The 20,702-nt window shown below is 40.9% G+C and overlaps 1 long non-coding RNA gene across 1 annotated transcript; it reads right to left on the reverse strand.

The window, feature by feature from the left end:
• Positions 1-4,914: 4,914 nt before the first annotated feature.
• Positions 4,915-20,367, reverse strand: LOC117506462. The gene is made up of 3 exons (XR_004559477.1): positions 20,172-20,367; positions 19,797-19,801; positions 4,915-4,927 (listed from the first exon to the last, which is right to left on the reverse strand). It is a non-coding gene; the product is annotated as an uncharacterized LOC117506462 (long non-coding RNA).
• Between the last annotated feature and the right edge of the window lie 335 nt (positions 20,368-20,702).

Consider the following 20,702-nt stretch of genomic DNA (forward strand, 5'->3'; position numbering starts at 1 on the left):
CAGGGCTGTTGTATGTTTTGGAGCAGATGGAGAAATGGATGGATGGAAAAAAGGTGAAAAGATGGAAGCAAAAATGCAGATACACTGAAATAGCCCAAAGTCACGGAAAACAGAGGGCAAGAAAAAAGAAAGTATTCATTTCATGTTAATGCAGAGAAGGACAGAGGGATGAAGCAAATCAGAAATCAAAAGCAGAGAGACAAAAAGAGAGAGGAAGAGGAAAATGAAGCCAAATAGTTTGGAGGAGGAGAAAGAAGGATGGAGGTGCAAAAATAATAATAAAAAAAAACGCTGCAGCAAGAGCTGGATAAATGCAGGCACACAAAAGGAGGAGGAAATGAAAATGTAAAGAGAGCAGGAGGAGGAGGAATAGATGAATGGACAGGCTGTGCAGGGCAGAAACGGGGGAAGAGAAAAAAGGGGAATATTTTAAATGAATTTGAAATGTCCTCAGTTTTTGTGTGGAAGGAGGAAGAGTGCGAGGGATGGAAAGATTTGTTGCTCTACACAGTTTCAGAGAAGTGAGAGAGAAGGAATGAAGGATGGATGAGAGAGAGAGAGAGAAAGACAAAAGGCTGAAGGCAGAGTGTGTTGTTCTTGTTGAACCTGGTCTGGTATCGTCTTCAATAAACCAGTGTGTGCATCTGTCAGCGCTCAGGGCAATGCTGCACATCACAGGGGAGGGAGGGAGAGAGGGAGAGGGAGGGAGGGAGAGAGAGAGGAAAAGAGGGAGGCAGAGAGAGGAAAAGAGGGAGGCAGAGAGAGCAAAGGAGGGAGAGAGAGAGGAAAAGAGGAAGCCAGAGAGAGGAAAAGAGGGAGGCAGAGAGAGCAAAGGAGGGAGGGAGAGAGAGAGGAAAAGAGGAAGACAGAGAGAGGAATAGAGGGAGGCAGAGAGAGCAAAGGAGGGAGAAAGAGGAAAAGAGGGAGACAGAGAGAGGAAAAGAGGGAGGTAGAGAGAGTGAGGGAGGGAGAGAGAGAAGAAAAGAGGGAGGCAGAGAGAGGAAAAGAGGGAGACAGAGAGAGGAAAAGAGGAAGGGAGAGAGAGGAAAAGAGGGAGACAGAGAGAGGCAAAGAGGGATGGAGAGAGAGGCAGAGGGAGGGAGAGAGAGGAAAAGAAGGAGGCAGAGAGAGTGAGGGAGGGAGAGAAGAGAAAATAGGGAGGCAGAGAGAGGAAAAGAGGGAGGCAGAGAGAGGCAAAGAGGGAGGGATAGAGAGGAAAAGAGGGAGAGAGAGAGGAAAAAAGGGAGACAGAGAGAGGAAAAGAGGGAGGGAGAGAGGAAAAGAGGGAGGCAGAGAGGAAAAGAGGGAGGCAGAGAGAGCGAGGGAGGGAGAGAGAGAGGAAAAGAGGGAGACAGAGGGAGGGAGAGAGAGAGAGAGGAAAAGAGGGAGGCAGAGAGAGGAAAAGAGGGAGGCAGAGAGAGTGAAGGAGGGAGGGAGAGAGAGGTAAAGAGGGAGGGAGAGAGGAAAAGATGGAGGCAGAGGGAGGCAAAGAGGAAGGGAGAGAGAGAGGAAAAGAGGGAGGCAGAGAGAGAGGAAAAGGGAGGCAGAGAGAGAGGGAGGAAGGGAAATAGAGACAAGAAAAGATGGAGAGAGGTAAAGAGAGTGAAGGAGGAACAGAGAGGAAAAGAGGGAGGGAGAGAGAGGAACAGAGGGAGGAAGGGAGGCAGAGAGGGAGGGAGGGATACACACAGAGAGGGAAGGAGGCAGAGATAGGAAAAGAGAGAGGGATGCAAATAGGGGGAGGGAGGGAGCCAGAGTGAGGGAGACAGAGAGAGAAAATGCAGAAGGGAGGAAGGGGTGCAGAGAGAGAGAGATGGAAGAAGGCAGAGATAGGAAAAGAGGGAGGGAGATAGGAAGGCAAAGAGGAATGGATGGAGCCAGAGTGAGGGAGGGACAGGAAAAGAGGGAGGGAGGTAAAGAGAGTGAAGGAGGAATAGAGAGGAAAAGAGGGAGGCAAAGAGGGGGGGAGAGAGAGGAAAAGAGGGAGGAAGGGAGGCAGAGAGAGGGAAGGAGGCATAGATAGGAAAAGAGGGAGGGATGCAAATAGAGGGACGGAGGGAGCCAGAGCGTGGGATGCAGAGAGAGAGAGAGATGGAAGAAGGCAGAGATAGGAAAAGAGGGAGGGAGATAGGAAGGCAAAGAGGAACGGATGGAGCCAGAGTGAGGGAGGGACAGGAAAAGAGGGAGGGAGGTAAAGAGAGTGAAGGAGGAATAGAGAGGAAAAGAGGGAGGCAAAGAGGGGGGGAGAGAGAGGAAAAGAGGGAGGAAGGGAGGCAGAGAGAGGGAAGGAGGCATAGATAGGAAAAGAGGGAGGGATGCAAATAGAGGGACGGAGGGAGCCAGAGCGAGGGATGCAGAGAGAGAGAGAGATGGAAGAAGGCAGAGATAGGAAAAGAGGGAGGGAGATAGGAAGGCAAAGAGGAACGGATGGAGCCAGAGTGAGGGAGGGACAGGAAAAGAGGGAGGGAGGTAAAGAGAGTGAAGGAGGAATAGAGAGGAAAAGAGGGAGGCAAAGAGGGGGGGAGAGAGAGGAAAAGAGGGAGGAAGGGAGGCAGAGAGAGGGAAGGAGGCATAGATAGGAAAAGAGGGAGGGATGCAAATAGAGGGACGGAGGGAGCCAGAGCGAGGGATGCAGAGAGAGAGAGAGATGGAAGAAGGCAGAGGGAGGGAGAGAGAGAGGAAAAGAGGGAGACAGAGAAGAGGGAAAAGAGGGAGGGAGATAGGAAGGCAAAAAGGAACGGATGGAGCCAGAGTGGGGGAGGGACAGGAAAAGAGGGAGGGATAGAGGGACGCAGAGAGAGTGAGGGAGAGAGTGGGGCAGAGAGAAAAAGAGAGGGGATGGGAGGTAAAGAGAGAGAGAAGTGGAGGAAGGGAGACAGAGAGAGGGAGGAAGGGAGACAGAGAGAGGGAAAGAGGGAGACAGAAGGAAGGAGGAAGGAAGAGAGAGATAGGGAAGGAGGGAGATACAGAGAGGGAGAGGGAGGGAGAGATAGGAAAATAGGTAGGCAGAGAGAGGAAAAGAGAGAGGGAAGCAAACAGAGAAAAGCAGAGGAAGAGAGAGAGAGGGAGAGACTGAGAGAGTGAGAGACAGAGAGGGAAAGACTGAGAGGGAGAGGGAGTGTGTTCATTGAGTTGCACAGTGGAGCAGTTTGTCTGTGGGGGTTGTTGAAGTCCTCTGATTCATTCAGCTTCAGGCTCACATGGCTGCCACTGATGATTTGTACCTCAGGCGAGGACGTTATGTTGTCATTTACACTTGTTTGTTTGTTTGTCTGTCAGCAGCATATCTCCCAAAAGCATAATCCAGTTTCAACTGAGAGGTGGATCAAAGGGCACGTCTCACCTCCCCCCCACTTACTGAAGAGTAATAGAGACTGAAATAAGGCGGTTAGTGGAGTAACAGACGGGTATCAGATGATCCAGTCAAAGTAACTGGACAGTTGCAGTAGAGTATCTAAGAGTATTAAAGTGTCAGAAACTAAGATAATCTGCTTAGTGAGTGTATTTGACCATATCAACAGACGAACTACACACGGTGCTGTGGATCGGAGGACTTTCTGGATTTTTGTCCACGGTTAAAGTTTCAGGACCCGGGGCGATTCAATGGTGTCCTGGATTCAGGTGCTGAGGGATACCTTCTGGGTCGGCATAGCAACATAATGCGTCAGCTTTGGGATGTGGTTTTGTGGATTTGTTAAATGGTTCAGTGATTGAGCGCGTCGCCACACGGCAGGATGTAATTAAAATTCCCCTGTGAGCGCGCGTGTGTGCGCCGGAGCAGTGATTAACGCTGCAGCAGAAATAGACCTTCTTATATCCATTGATTTTATGCTTCGCTCTTCTTTCTCTTATTCTTCTCTCTCTTTGCACTCTTAAGCTGACTCACTCTTTCTCTTTTATTCCTCCACCCTCTCTATCTCTCTATCTCCTCCCTCTCTCTTTACAATCCCGCTGACTGTTAAAGTAGTTCGTTTTAACCAGGATGAACACTGGTCGCTGTGTTCTCAAACTCCCCCCGATTTTATAGCTTTCCGATAAAGCGAAAGCTTGTCCGTGCAGCTCCATGTCATCACTGTAGTCACTCCGTTGGACTCGAAATCCAGTTTCCCAGATATTCTGTGAAGACATCCTTTTTAGTGAAAGGGAAAACTGAGATATGTGACAAAATAAAACAAGCAAACAAACAGAAAAGGCTCGTAAAAATGGATTATAATCAGCATGTCCATCCATCCTTGTCAGCCCAATATCTCAAGAACCAGTTGACCAATTTCATTCATATTCGGCATCAAGGTGTACTTGGGTGGTCCCCCAACACTTTGTTTTTACTGATTTGTGGGGACGGGGGGGGGATGTGTCATCTCCTGATGACTCTTGTTAAACACGTCGCAGGAACTCATTCTGTCCAAAATTCACAGGATACAAATACGTGTGAGACTAACATGTAACTACTGGCCATGAGTGGTGTCATTTTTGTACGACAACATAAGGAAGAAATGAAAACACCTTAGTTCATAATGCATGTGAGATCAAAGCCAGTGATATCATTTAAATATGTATTATGTTATATATTATATTTATTGTGTGATGTAATTTAAAGGCCTGGTCACACGGCACTTAACGAAGGAACAGAACAAAGCCCAAACGAAACAAGAAATGTGGACTTTCGTTGACTTTTGCTGGCATCGTTTAAACTTCGCGCAGCTTCATTCCTGCAGTGGTCACTTCGTCTGGATTTTTAAACTGTCGAAAAATTTGAACGAATGCCACAGAAAACCTCAATGCGTCCATATTTCATTTTGCTGTTGTTCTTGACAGGGTTTTTTTAATCGCTTGCTTAGTTTTTTGTAACATTAGCGTTTAGTTTGACTTTGTTCGACCAGCTGAATGTTTTCATACAGTGCAGAACCGTTTCTGAGTGCTACTGCTGCTGTTCATGTACCATCGGAAATTACAGGACAAACTCAGCCTGTTTGCTTGGATTATTATTATTTTTTTTTAATCTGGGTGGGGATGTCTGCTTCACTGGACTCAGCAACCTTATATGGGCCAGAATTAATCTTTTGTGTGGATACAATGATTTATTTTACCAAAAATAAAATGAAAACCATGCTCCTGCCACAAGCAACTGCTGAATTTGAAACAACAAAAAAGTTGTGTAATTTCCCGAGGGTACTTGATCGCAGCATCAGCAGGAGCGGCAGCAGCGATCACCTCCTGCGTGCGCTTATTATTTTTTATTAAATATAACAATATGAGTGTAGGAATGACAATCCAGCCCTTCTGTACATGTGGCAACAGGTAGATGATTCAGATGATTATATAAAGAGCTGTTCTGGAAGGCAGAATTCACGTTGTGGATCAGCTGCAGCTGGTTGAAATAACCGCAAATGTGGAGTCAATGCACGGCGTTCACACGGACTGATCAATTTACTGCTCTGATATATTCAGTCATCTTTACGCTTATATTCATTTCCCCTTTTGACTGTTTTCTGTTATCAGTCAATATTAATAACTGGCTTAGTAATGCACAGCAGCCACCACAGCACACCAGCGTTTTTTTTTTGTTTGTTTGTTTGTTTGTTTTTAATTGGAGCAAGATGGAGCACGCAGTGTGTCATCAGTCTGAACCAGATAGTGAGGATTCTGATGAGGAAATGATCCCTCTTTTGTTCTGGATGAGGAACCAGAGCAGGTGGATCCACCGACGTGCACACAGGTCTCCATAGTGGGTCGGATCGTGCACTTCTCTTTGCAGCTGGAAGGCAGAGCAGGATGCAGACACACGTTGCTCCAGCTATGGCTCCAGGTGTGTTTTGTTTAATGCGTGGACATCAACGTTAGCTTCAGTTTCATTTTGTTCCTCTTTTGCGCTCTTGATTCGCAGGCTATTCCATGATGGGAAAAGTCAGAAGCTCATTCGTCCACCTTTTCTCAATGATTTGTGACTTTTTTACTTTTTTCTCCTTTGTTCAGGAAGTGTCGTATGCCATGTGACTGGGCCATTAGATGCTAATGGTGTTATAATTTTTAACTGCTATCTGTAGTTTCACGATGTTCGGTCCTTAATCCACAGGTACTGAGGTAATAATCAATCAATCAATCAATTTTTTTATATAGCGGCAAATCACAACAAACAGTTGCCCCAAGGCGCTTTATATTGTAAGGCAAGGCCATACAATAATTATGTAAAACCCCAACGGTCAAAACGACCCCCTGTGAGCAAGCACTTGGCTACAGTGGGAAGGAAAAACTCCCTTTTAATAGGAAGAAACCTCCAGCAGAACCAGGCTCAGGGAGGGGCAGTCTTCTGCTGGGACTGGTTGGGGCTGAGGGAGAGAACCAGGAAAAAGACATGCTGTGGAGGGGAGCAGAGATCGATCACTAATGATTAAATGCAGAGTGGTGCATACAGAGCAAAAAGAGAAAGAAACAGTGCATCATGGGAACCCCCCAGCAGTCTACGTCTATAGCAGCATAACTAAGGGATGGTTCAGGGTCACCTGATCCAGCCCTAACTATAAGCTTTAGCAAAAAGGAAAGTTTTAAGCCTAATCTTAAAAGGTGTCTGTCTCCCTGATCTGAATTGGGAGCTGGTTCCACAGGAGAGGAGCCTGAAAGCTGAAGGCTCTGCCTCCCATTCTACTCTTACAAACCCTAGGAACTACAAGTAAGCCTGCAGTCTGAGAGCGAAGCGCTCTATTGGGGTGATATGGTACTACGAGGTCCCCTGATTATTCAAAACCTTATAAGTAAGAAGAAGAATTTTAAATTCTATTCTAGAATTAACAGGAAGCCAATGAAGAGAGGCCAATATGGGTGAGATATGCTCTCTCCTTCTAGTCCCCGTCAGTACTCTAGCTGCAGCATTTTGAATTAACTGAAGGCTTTTTAGGGAACTTTTAGGACAACCTGATAATAATGAATTACAATAGTCCAGCCTAGAGGAAATAAATGCATGAATTAGTTTTTCAGCATCACTCTGAGACAAGACCTTTCTGATTTTAGAGATATTGCGTAAATGCAAAAAAGCAGTCCTACATATTTGTTTAATATGCGCTTTGAATGACATATCCTGATCAAAAATGACTCCAAGATTTCTCACAGTATTACTAGAGGTCAGGGTAATGCCATCCAGAGTAAGGATCTGGTTAGACACCATGTTTCTAAGATTTGTGGGGCCAAGTACAATAACTTCAGTTTTATCTGAGTTTAAAAGCAGGAAATTAGAGGTCATCCATGTCTTTATGTCTGTAAGACAATCCTGCAGTTTAGCTAATTGGTGTGTGTCCTCTGGCTTCATGGATAGATAAAGCTGGGTATCATCTGCGTAACAATGAAAATTTAAGCAATACCGTCTAATAATACTGCCTAAGGGAAGCATGTATAAAGTGAATAAAATTGGTCCTAGCACAGAACCTTGTGGAACTCCATAATTAACTTTAGTCTGTGAAGAAGATTCCCCATTTACATGAACAAATTGTAATCTATTAGACAAATATGATTCAAACCACCGCAGCACAGTGCCTTTAATACCTATGGCATGCTCTAATCTCTGTAATAAAATTTTATGGTCAACAGTATCAAAAGCAGCACTGAGGTCTAACAGAACAAGCACAGAGATGAGTCCACTGTCCGAGGCCATAAGAAGATCATTTGTAACCTTCACTAATGCTGTTTCTGTACTATGATTAATTCTAAAACCTGACTGAAACTCTTCAAATAGACCATTCCTCTGCAGATGATCAGTTAGCTGTTTTACAACTACCCTTTCAAGAATTTTTGAGAGAAAAGGAAGGTTGGAGATTGGCCTATAATTAGCTAAGATAGCTGGGTCAAGTGATGGCTTTTTAAGTAATGGTTTAATTACTGCCACCTTAAAAGACTGTGGTACATAGCCAACTAACAAAGATAGATTGATCATATTTAAGATCGAAGCATTAAATAATGGTAGGGCTTCCTTGAGCAGCCTGGTAGGAATGGGGTCTAATAAACATGTTGATGGTTTGGATGAAGTAACTAATGTAATAACTCAGACAGAACAATCGGAGAGAAAGAGTCTAACCAAGGGTCAAGTGATGGCTTTTTAAGTAATGGTTTAATTACTGCCACCTTAAAAGCCTGTGGTACATAGCCAACTAATAACGATACGTCTTTGGGATGGTTATAAGTAATTTTTTCTCTAATAGTTAAAATTTTGTTAGCAAAGAAAGTCATGAAGTCATTACTAGTTAAAGTTAATGGAATACTTAGCTCAATAGAGCTCTGACTCTTTGTCAGCCTGGCTAGAGTGCTGAAAAGAAACCTGGGGTTGTTCTTATTTTCTTCAATTAGTGATGAGTAGAAAGATGTCCTAGCTTTACGGAGGGCTTTTTTTATAGAGCAACAGACTCTTTTTCCAGGCTAAGTGAAGATCTTCTAAATTAGTGAGACGCCATTTCCTCTCCAACGTACGGGTTATCTGCTTTAAGCTACGAGTTTGTGAGTTATACCACGGAGTCAGGCACTTCTGATTTAAAGCTCTCTTTTTTAGAGGAGCTACAGCATCCAAAGTTGTCTTCAATGAGGATGTAAAACTATTGACGAGATACTCTATCTCACTTACAGAGTTTAGGTAGCTACTCTGCACTGTGTTGGTATATGGTATTAGAGAACATAAAGAAGGAATCATATCCTTAAACCTAGTTACAGCGCTTTCTGAAAGACTTCTAGTGTAATGAAACTTATTCCCCACTGCTGGGTAGTCCATCAGAGTAAATGTAAATGTTATTAAGAAATGATCAGACAGAAGGGAGTTTTCAGGGAATACTGTTAAGTCTTCTATTTCCATACCATAAGTCAGAACAAAATCTAAGATATGATTAAAGTGGTGGGTGGACTCATTTACTTTTTGAGCAAAGCCAATAGAGTCTAATAATAGATTAAATGCAGTGTTGAGGCTGTCATTCTCAGCATCTGTGTGGATGTTAAAATCGCCCACTATAATTATCTTATCTGAGCTAAGCACTAAGTCAGACAAAAGGTCTGAAAATTCACAGAGAAACTCACAGTAACGACCAGGTGGACGATAGATAACAAATAAAACTGGTTTTTGGGACTTCCAATTTGGATGGACAAGACTAAGAGTCAAGCTTTCAAATGAATTAAAGCTCTGTCTGGGTTTTTGATTAATTAATAAGCTGGAATGGAAGATTGCTGCTAATCCTCCGCCCCGGCCCGTGCTACGAGCATTCTGACAGTTAGTGTGACTCGGGGGTGTTGACTTATTTAAACTAACATATTCATCCTGCTGTAACCAGGTTTCTGTAAGGCAGAATAAATCAATATGTTGATCAATTATTATATCATTTACCAACAGGGACTTAGAAGAGAGAGACCTAATGTTTAATAGACCACATTTAACTGTTTTAGTCTGTGGTGCAGTTGAAGGTGCTATATTATTTTTTATGCTTAAATAGATTTTTGCTGGTTATTGGTAGTCTGGGAGCAGGCACCATCTCTACGGGGATGGGGTAATGAGGGGATGGCAGGGGGAGAGAAGCTGCAGAGAGGTGTGTAAGACTACAACTCTGCTTCCTGGTCCCAACCCTGGATAGTCACGGTTTGGAGGATTTAAGAAAATTGGCCAGATTTCTAGAAATGAGAGCTGCTCCATCCAAAGTGGGATGGATGCCATCTCTCCTAACAAGACCAGGTTTTCCCCAGAAGCTTTGCCAATTATCTATGAAGCCCACCTCATTTTTTGGACACCACTCAGACAGCCAGCAATTCAAGGAGAACATGCGGCTAAACATGTCCCTCCCGGTCTGATTGGGGAGGGGCCCAGAGAAAACTACAGAGTCCGACATTGTTTTTGCAAAGTTACACACCGATTTAATGTTAATTTTAGTGACCTCCGATTGGCGTAACCGGGTGTCATTACTGCCGATGTGAATTACAATCTTACCAAATTTACGCTTAGCCTTAGCCAGCAATTTCAAATTTCCTTCAATGTCGCCTGCTCTGGCCCCCGGAAGACAATTGACTATGGTTGCTGGTGTCGCTAACTTCACATTTCGTAAAACAGAGTCACCAATAACCAGAGTTTGATCCTCTGCGGTTGTGTCGTCGAGTGGGGAAAAACGGTTAGAGACCCCCAGAGCAGAAAAGTGCGGGAGAGACAGGAGAAGCCGCCATGCTAAACCGGCTAAGAGCTAGTAGCTACGCTAAGCTAGCGGATTCCTAAAAACACGCAAAGTGAATAATGTGTAAATAATGTAGAGGTGATTCAGCAGAAGGAGTGCTTTAGTTAAGGCACGTAAAGATTACACTGGGAAACAAATCGTAATCTAGATAACTAGATCAATCTAACTGCGCAGATTAAACAGCTAACAGATACAGAAAAACACCGCTGTGCTCCGGAACAGGAAGTGATACAATACCGCAGTGAGAACCAACCACCAGTAGAGGCCTACTTTAATAAGAAGCACTGCTCCCCCCCCAAATATGATGTAATAAACATGCAAACAAATTTTAGCCCATTAGCTGACTTTGTAAGAGTTATACAATTATTGAGCTTCATGGTGAAGTGGTATAGAGAATGATAAAAAAAAAACTTGAAAGTTCAGCTTCAGTTCCCCAGAAGGCACATCGGTGATGCAAGTCAAGATTTGATCTGTTTTATTGAAAGAAAATTCTTCTCTGCTCCACTGTGCAGCTGTATCACTGGTGATGAAAAATGCAAAACTTGCACTTTGCACAATTTCTCCAGTTGCAGCCACAGAAGCCTGTAACTTCTTCAGAGTCGTCTGGGGGTCTTGGTGACTTTCCTCACTTATCTCCTTCTTGCACAGTGCCTTAGTTTTTGAGAACTCCACACAGATTTACTGTAGAGTAGCACACTGTTTGTATTTCTTCATATCTGATCTAAATAAAGTCCAAAATATATTCAGTGACTTGGAGATGTTCATGTGTTCATCCCCTGACTCGTCTTTAGAAGACTGGATGTAAAAGTGTTGGTTTATATGTGTTATACTAAAGACTGCACTTACTTATTCACACCATCATTTTGACTTTTGGATTTTTATTTCTCATCAAGATTCATTGTAATTTTTTTTTTTTTTTTTTTAGAAATTTTAATATAAAAAGCCTGAGTTTTTGTTTTGTTTTTTGATGTCCTGCAAAAATATCAAATATGTAAAAGCTTGAAGGGTTCACAAACTGTATATTACGTACAAAATTCAAAATGCAATCCTTTCTATTTTCCACCTGCTCACCAGACTTCATCAACATCCTCTGACAAACTTTTGAAATACATCTTGCTGTGTGCCAAACATTCTTCTGCATCTCAGTTCCAGAGTATGCTTTGGATCACCTCCAGAATTATTTCCCAGAACATGATCTGTCTACTAACCAAATTTCACTGACATTTGGTTATTACTTTCTGAGTTATCTTGCTAACACACTAACTAACACACAAGCAAACAAACAGAACTTTCCATCAATCATTAAGATACAAACAGTACAGTAGTGTGTGCAGAATCTGTTTGAAATAGGCAGTTTTCAAAAAGTGAGGAGTGAGGGAAGCCACCAAGACGCCCATGAAAACTCTGAAGAACTATCAGCTTCAGTGGATGTGACTGGAGAAACTGCAGAGTGTAAATTCTGTCTGCTGCCTCACTAGTTTTACTGCTTTATGGTGGAGTTTTGGAAAAGCCATGACTTATACCATGTAAAATACAGTAAGTGAATTGTCTAACATACGTATCTCATCACATGTCATAATCATGTATGTCTCCAAATTATAAGTGCATATAATAAAGACAAAATCAAAGCTGGTGAGCTTTGATGCATCAGATCATTAAAAAAAGCAGCATTGTCTTTTTATGTTAGAAACTGTAGATGGATAAAATACAGAATCCAGAGGGAATGGATGACAAAATAATGATCTTTGCATTTGTCAGAATTGTTGGATTGTTTCTTTGATCTGCTCACGGTGCAGCTTTCTCTCCTTTCTCAGGGTTCCCCTTTGTGTCTGCATTTTGTTGACTTTGCCTTCACCAGCTGTAAGACATAACGGAGTCAGCAGCGCAAAACCTCCATTTTAGCTGCCGTAGTGGAATTTTTAATTTGTCTGTTATACAGTCGATATGTTTTAGACATTTGTGACCAGCTTCTGTTTAGTCTGAGGTCCACGGTGCAACTCTCTTTGGTGCAGCTGCTGTAAGATGCTGTGGAATGTGGAATGTTTCATTTATAGCCCATAAAAGGCAGCGTAACATTGAAATAATTGAGCTTTATTAGCATTTGTCACCACGCTGACAGTCTGTGCGTTGTAGAACTATGTATGATCGTGTTGGATGAAGCCTGGGTGTCTGTGCTGATGTTTCCAGAGTCCCATTTCAATCCTGTTTGTGGCGTCTCTTTGAAATCTGTCTCCTCGGTTGGACACACGGCTTCCTTCTGGTAAATTTCAGCGTATACTGTCATATGCATCTATTGTGCATCTATAGATGATCTATATGTTTAGACGCTAATGTGGGCAACATGGTGTACTGAGCAGCTGACCCATGTAAGAAGTATTAGAACCACATGTGTGCGTCCATCTGTCTGGAGCTAGATCTCACTTACCACTCAGTCGTTTATTTTCTGTGTAAATTCTCGATCAATTAATCAGTCAACATTTATTTATAAAGTGCTTTAGTGCAGCCAAATGGTGTCCAAAGTGTTTACAGTAAAAACACAGGTTCATAAAAATAAAACACACATACAACAAAGTAAAAACGGCACATAAAAACAGAACATGTCACATCCCCACTAGGTGTTAAAAGTCAGTATAAATAAGTCTTTAACTTAAATTTAAAAAGTGCTAGGTCAGGAATAGTGTGTAAATCAAGAGATAGCTTGTTCCACAGTCTGGGGCCAGCTACTGCAAAAATACTGAAACCAGTCGTGATGGCGTTCAAGTCAAAGTGCAGATAGATGCATTGATAATGTTATTGGTGTATGCCTGAAGCTGCTGCCAGTGTGCATGCTGCAGATGTTTGGCTATAGAGTCTTTAAAGTTCATCCTGTAAATTTTGATGTGGATGTTGGTGTCCTCATGAGTGCAGACATGATTACAGTTTCACTCTCTACTTCTATAACAGGTTTGTCATTGTGCCCCACGGCAAATAGTACTCAAGGTTCTTGAAATGGAGCAATATCTCCACCTGGTGGACATTTACCATTAATGCAGGTGCAGTAGAATTTCACCATGAGCTCTTTTACTACATAGGGTTAGCTTAGCATTCATAAGGATGTGAGCATCTTGTTTAGGAGAGAATTTCCTGCACTGTAAAAAAGGAAATGCTGTCTCAACTCAAAAAATTGATGTAACAATTTGCGCAGATTTTAGAAGTTATTTCAACTCAGTTATTTCAACTTGCAACTGAATGAATGCCACAAAGACTTCTTTAGTTAAGTTGAAATAACTTCAAAACTTTGCAAATTGTTACATCACTTTTTCTCGTTGAGGCAGCAGGTAATTTTTTAGTGTGGTAAAAACAAATGTGTTTCTCTGGAAACAAGATAGAATCTTGATGCCGTTTCTGTTCTGATATCTGCGCCGGACAAAAACATCAGCACGACATCCATGTGATACAAAGTACAGGTATGAAGGTGACTGAGAGGTTTTGAGCCAGACCCAGAAAAAGTAGGGTGTGGTTCTGCATCTTTTGCATTCTGAGTGATTTTTACACACCCTCTGACTTTTTCCTTTTTTCTGAGAGAACACCCATTACACCGATGATGCAGAGATGCAAGCAGTTGTGCACCACTGATGCAGAGAGAAAATGCATGATTTCTTCCCTGACAGAATGCAAAAACCTATCCAGCGTTGGTGTAAGTGTGTGTGGAGAAGACCAACTTCTTACAATAATGCTGATTGACATTCAGACAGGAAAATAATAAAATTGTTCAATATTCTAATATTCCGTTCTGCCTCTCTGTCGTATGAGGTTTCTCTTTGGGCTGTGGTGGCTTTGCAGATGTCCCTTAGTATGGATCAGTTTTGGGGTTAAACAGAACACGGTCCAGATTTCTGCTGGACGGCTTTCTGTTGTCTCGACTTTGAACGCGTGCACTGACTTCTGCGCGTTCTTGCTGATGAATCCGCCAACGTTTTCATTTCCTCAGTCTGAGCAACTTTAATGAATTTCATTTCCTTCTCTTTTCATTTGGTATTTTTTCATCTTATGTACAGTTAATACGCACTGAGCAACGCAACACAAAGTCATGTTGATATCTGCTGCATATTGTTCATGTTCTTGGCTTTTATTTATTTATTTATTTTGAAGAGGAAAAAATTGCTTTTCATGGTCAAAGATGTTTTTATTTTTTCCGTCCCCGGGTTCCAAACTGAAATAGGAGCTGGAGTTTTTATGTCCTCTGCGCCGTCTGTGGGAAACTCATCAGCAAAGGATTTGAATTTTTTTCCCTCCTGATTTGTATAATGACATTCATTCATTCATTCATTCATTCCAACACTCAGTAAATCTGTTGCTCTATAAATGATTTCAGCGTTCCATGATCCTTTGCACACATGGAGTGGTTCCTCTCGCACACTAAAATGGTGTCACACAGAGATTTGTTGTGTCCTCACAGTTATCGGGAAATTAAAACTTCTGGAAGTTGAATATGGATGCCACGTATCCTGGGTGTGATTTGTCCTGGGATTTGATTACATTTTTTTAATAAAAAAAAAAATGAGTATACACATTAACTTGTGTTTGAGTGACCACGTCATGCTGGTTTCCATTTCTTTTCCTCGTGTGTGATGAGTGGTGACACCATTTTTGTTTAGTTTTTTGTTGTTTACAACTGGCCACTCAAAGCGGAACCACTGTGCTCCAGAGACGATGGGACTCTGCAACACTCTGTCAAGAGCTTCACATACCTGCAGTGTCAGATCAGAAAAGTTCAACTCAAACATTTTGAGGACTTTTAAAACCTCCAGCCTCACAGTCAGAAGGTCCTCAGTTCTAATCCCTCCTCCTCCTTTCTGTGTGGAGTTTTTGCGTGTCATCCTTCCAGGTGAAACATGGAGGTTCAGCGAGTTGGTGACTCTAAGTTGACAGGATATTCAGACGTTTGGTAGATTTCATGTTAAGATGATTTTTCATTGTAATCAGTTACTGAATGCAAATTACTGACAATGCAATCTGAATACTTTTGAGTTCCTTCAAAATCAGTGACTGAAAATGATGCACTTGGTTTTGTTTGTTTATTCCAAGTCAACATAACATATAAACAATAATATAAACAATATAAAAAATAGTACAGTTTTATGTACACACTTGACACTGTTCATAAAATGGTGAAAAGAAATTAATAAAGACAAAAAGGCATGAATGAATTAACATAACAAACAGAATCAACTTGGAAAGAAGTGGGATGAAGACAAGCTTATTGACTCCCACCCACAATTCCATACACACACCCACCTGTTAAAAGCTTTGTAACAGACACACAGTTATAACCTTTGCAAACAGAAGAGAACTACTTGTATAAAAAGCATCTCAATCCTCTGCAAACAAAGGAAAACCAGCCCAAAAGAGAAAAAGAAAAAAAAAACATTTCCTTTAACACCATACCGATATGCTGGCAATATGACCTAAGTCATCCAGAGGCATACATTTTTAACTTATGGTTCAAATTTTAACCAAACTAATTTTGGACAAGTTATTTAAAATTACTGTCATATCTGAAGTTTCATCAAGTAAAAATATCAGATATATGTTTTAGTTTTAAAGTGATGTGCTAATTTTTAAGGTTTTGTGAGCACATGCTCTGCCCCACAGTGCATTTTGGGTAGGATGATGTAATCTCAGTAAGTCACGACAGGACAAATGCATTTCAGACACTGTTCAGGCACGGACAACAGCATTAAACTCTCTTGAATATATTCTCTGCATTTATAGACGTTGATTTTTTTAATTGCATTTGTTAAATTCCATGCATTTTAAATGTGAGCAGACAGGGATTAGCTAGAATTTGTTTTGAAGGCCTCTACTGCCATCTAGCATCTACTGGCCAGTAGTGTTCATGGCAGTGTCTGGAAACCAGTAGATGGCAGTGTTCTATTTATTTTGACCAGATTTTGTCAGATGATTGTCAAATCAACTTTTTTGCTTTGTAAATGGCTTTTTTTTTTTTTTTTTTTTTACAAATGAAGTTTAAAAACAAAACAACTGCAAAAATAATAATATTAATAATAATAACATTATTACAAGACAGCTCTGCAGTGTTTGCACAGGCACAGTGAGGTGGGATGGATTATCTCAGCAAAGGAGAAGTGCTCACTATCACAGATTTAGACTGGTTTGTGACCAATATTTGAGGGAAATGGTGATATTGTGTACACTGTAAACCTGGACAGTCATACTAACTCAAATTTTTGATACACATGGCTGCTTGAAGCAGAGGACAAACCCTCGTCGCCCGCACCATAAATGTAACGTTTATATATATATATATATATATATATCCTCACATGACCTGTATACCTTTTTTCACCCATGTTGATATCATATATTGTATATTAAGCATGCTCTGCCTTGCTTTAGCTTTCTGAACTTTTCTTGAAGAAGAGAGTAGTGGCAGCGCAACGGTGGTTGCAGCAGCCTGATTTGCACTGATCAAATTTGTTGTCTTTCTGTTTTTGTACTATGTTGTTTTTATGTCTGTTTTGATTGTCTTTTGATATAAAGCACTTTGGCGATCTTTAATCTGTGAACAGTGCTATATAAATACATTTTTGATTGATTGACATAGGTAATTTTATTAATACATAAAATGACAGGAAGAGTGGGTCTTTAGATTACTTTCCTTTTCCTCATCTCTGACTGTGATTTAGCCCATTGCATTATGTTATTACTTGCACAATTTGTTCTAATTTTAAATGCAAAATGGTGAACCTGATGTGTCCAATCTCCCTCTGGCTCTACTCGTCGAGTCTCCAGAAGTCTTCCAACCAGGCAAAGTCTCAATTATAGTGGAAGGAAACATTGTGATGCACGAGTGTTCTACTCTCCCAAAGGCGTATATGTTGTTAATTGGTTTACTGTACATATTAAACATTGAATACCCAAAGCAACTCTTGAACACATTCACATTTGTGCAAAACATTGTGATTTGTCTGGAGAGCAACACTGCTCTCAAAACCACGTCTGGCATATTTGAAAAATTATCTTTTTGAAGACCAGTGTTAAATGTTGCAAATCAGGTTGTTCACTATGGTGCTGCAAGTTGCCAGTGTTCTTTTTCTTCTATGATTGTAGCTTTTAGCAAATTTTAGCTATAAATTTTACAATTTTTTTTTTCATAAGAGTGTGTAAGCATGCAAAATGACAAGAGGCAAAGTTCCTGATTGATTCAAGAGGGGAGGGACAAGCACTGACAGGGGATAGTGCCTGATAGAGCTGCTACAAACGACTATTTTGATAGTCGACTATTCAACATTTCTGTGTAGGCTCTCAGTTGTCCAGGTGGTTTCCATCATAGAGAAGCTTGAATCTTCAACTGGACTGGGTTGCTTGATGCGAGGGCGTTTCGCTTCTAATCACAGAAGCTTCCTCAGCTAAACTTCTTGCTCTGGTAGTCTGACTTCTGTCTTGACTCTTGTAGAGAAGAAGGCAGACGTAACTTTAAGCTGGAGTTTTAAACATCAGTCTCATTAGGACAGTTTCACTACAGCACAATAGGTGCTAATTAGAGCTTTTGTTAGTCACTAGCCTCTCGACAGGAGGGGTCTGGTTATGTTTAAAACTCCAGCTTAAAGTTACGTCTGCCTTCTTCTCTACAAGAGTCAAGACAGAAATCAGACTACCAGAGCAAGAAATTTACCTGAGGAAGCTTCTGTGATTAGAAGCGAAATGTCCTCGCATCAAGCAACGCAGTCCAGTTGAAGAGTCAAGCTTCTCTACGACTAGTCAACGATTATTTTTGCGACTAATCGACTAGTTGGACCATATGGCAGCTATTGCACAGTTATACAGCTGCTGTTGTATGCATCGTTCAAACATTAGCTTCCAGCTTGAGTTGGTGTTAAACTGTCACACATGTATTGTCAATACAGCTTATAAAAACACAATTAATAGCTATGTTAATTATGACAGCGTTTAGAATGTTCAACCCAGACAAAAGTTAATACGTGTTCACTTTTAAGCATATTCATTACATTATTTCAATATGTGGACAGACTGAAAAGAGGCGGTTTGTTGTGTTGTTGGCCTGTCGGTGTGCGGGCAGACAGACCAGCTCGTGTTGTGCATGTATTTGTGTTTACTGACTGATTTCGATTTAGATCAGGCATTACTTTTGGATGGATGCAGTTTTACTTTAAAGTTTGAGCCATGGCGTATAATTTAAGGCGAATATTCCGTTTTGTCTTATGGGACTTGTGGCGCTGATGTCTGGTTCAATCATATTTACAGACACATTATGTAGCTGTATGTTTGCCTATTGACTTTTCTTTTGCTTCAGTATTCAAAGACGTGTGTCATGTACAGCAGCCATTTTGAGTGAAAAACAATTTGTTTGAATAATAGCCTAAAGGTTTGAATTGTTTGAATATTGTTTTGAATTGTTTGAATAATAAATGTTTGAATTGTTTGAATATTGTTTTGAATTGTTTGAATAATAAATGCCATTGCTTTGAATATTTGGCCTTGGGTCTTGTGTTGAAAGCTGACCTGATTATATTATTTGGATGTTTTGTGCAAGTGTATAGATTTTAAGTCAAAAGTTCTGTAAAAGTAAATATGATATGCTAATATAACATAAAACTATTGGTTGAAATTTTCAGAAAAAAATGAAATGCAGTAAGTCAGGATAACTTTAAAATTCTAGGTTGAATGTGACAGAAGAAATTAATGTTACATGTTAACCAAACTTTAAAATTTAAGTTTAAAACTGACAAAAAGTCAATGTAATAAGCAAGCTGAACTTTAAGGTTTTAAGTTTAAATTGGGGGAAAAAAAGCATATGCAATAAGCTCAGTAAACTTATAAAAATAAGGTTGTATGGGTCTCTTGAACTTGTAACTTATAAGTTGGACATGACTTAAAAATTTTAGAACATTAACTCAAAAATTATGTCGTAATTTTTTTGCCATTAAAATTTTGAGTTTACTGAACTTTTTCGGATTTACAGTGTATGTGGAAAAAGTTTTAGATATTTGAGTTCATCTCATACAAAATGGGAGCAAAACCAAAAGTGTTGCGTTTATATTTTTGAGTATATATATATATATATATATATATATATATATATATATATATATATATACACACATGGGCATACACATATAAATATAAATGTAACATAATACAATACCATAGTAATATAACACAGGAGTGAATAACAATTACACACTGGACAGTATAGACAAAATAACACACAACAGAGGACCAGACAAGACACACATGGAACACATATCGTTGGATTTATTATGATGATTATTATTACTGATGTTGTTTACCCTGCTTAGTTGGAGGCGCTTGAGATGAGTGCATTAAAACCACAGGTCCTTGGTGAGGACCTGCTAAAGCATGGGGTCCTATGATGTGCAATTAAAACCACAGGTCCTTGGTGAGGACCTGCTAAAGCATGGGGTCGTATGAGGTGCAATTAAAACCACAGGTCCTTGGTGAGGACCTGCTAAATAAAGCATGGGGTTGTATGAGGCGCATTATGAGGTCGTATGAGGTGCAATTAAAAACACAGGTCCTTGGTGAGGACCTGCTAAAGCATGGAGTCATATGAGGTGCAATTAAAAACACAGGACCTTAGTGAGGTAATATCCTGAGGTTATCCCAAGATGTTACTACCCACTGGTCCTGCTAAAGTTTGATGTTGGTGCATTAAAATGGCAGGTCTGACGGTGAGATGGTCTCTCAAGGCAGGGGGCTACCCTGGAGTACCATCCCTAGAGACCTGCCAGGTGTGAATATAGAGATTTGGATGGTCATGGATACTAAGACAGAACAGAACCAGCAGCATGACAGATGGCTCACAACACCACAGAAGGGCAAACACACAAACAAACATGTTGGTTATCAATCTAATCTGTGTTATATTCATATTACTTTATAATATAAATAGATATTTCATTAAGCCACTTGGTGATGTGTGCCAATGCCATCGCCAGGTACCACAGTGGGCACGAGTGCAACTGGGAGCAGCAGCGTGAAGGCCTCACTCTTTGGAAAACCTTTATTTGTCTTCGACTGTGTTCACTGCAGCGGTGAAACTGGGCGTTGTGAAGTAGCTAGCCACCGTCATGTTTGTAGTTGTATTGACTGAGTCACCGGTGTTGTTCAGACTCTGGCTCCTCACCTGCAGTGAAAGATGGTGAGCCAGCAGCAGCACAACCACAAAAACCTATATAGTCAACAACACACTATAATATAGGCAGTTATGTATATTGTTTTACATTCCAGAAAATGTTCTAATTTTATTTTTAATATATAATCATGACCCTCCTAACCAACAGCCCTGTATTGTGACCAAATCATTTCCTTATACTTTGATTTGAAGTAATGAATATTTGTACATTGCTTAAGTTGCTGCCCCAGAGGTTCCAGAGTTTAACCCCACACACAGACACACACAAACTTTTCCTCGTAGTTCTTACTGGCTGAATCTTAAAGTTACTACAGCCCCTCAGGCTATAACCCCCTTCTCTT

The sequence above is a fragment of the Thalassophryne amazonica genome, chromosome 3, assembly GCF_902500255.1.
Source record: "Thalassophryne amazonica chromosome 3, fThaAma1.1, whole genome shotgun sequence".
Lineage (NCBI taxonomy): Eukaryota > Metazoa > Chordata > Actinopteri > Batrachoidiformes > Batrachoididae > Thalassophryne > Thalassophryne amazonica.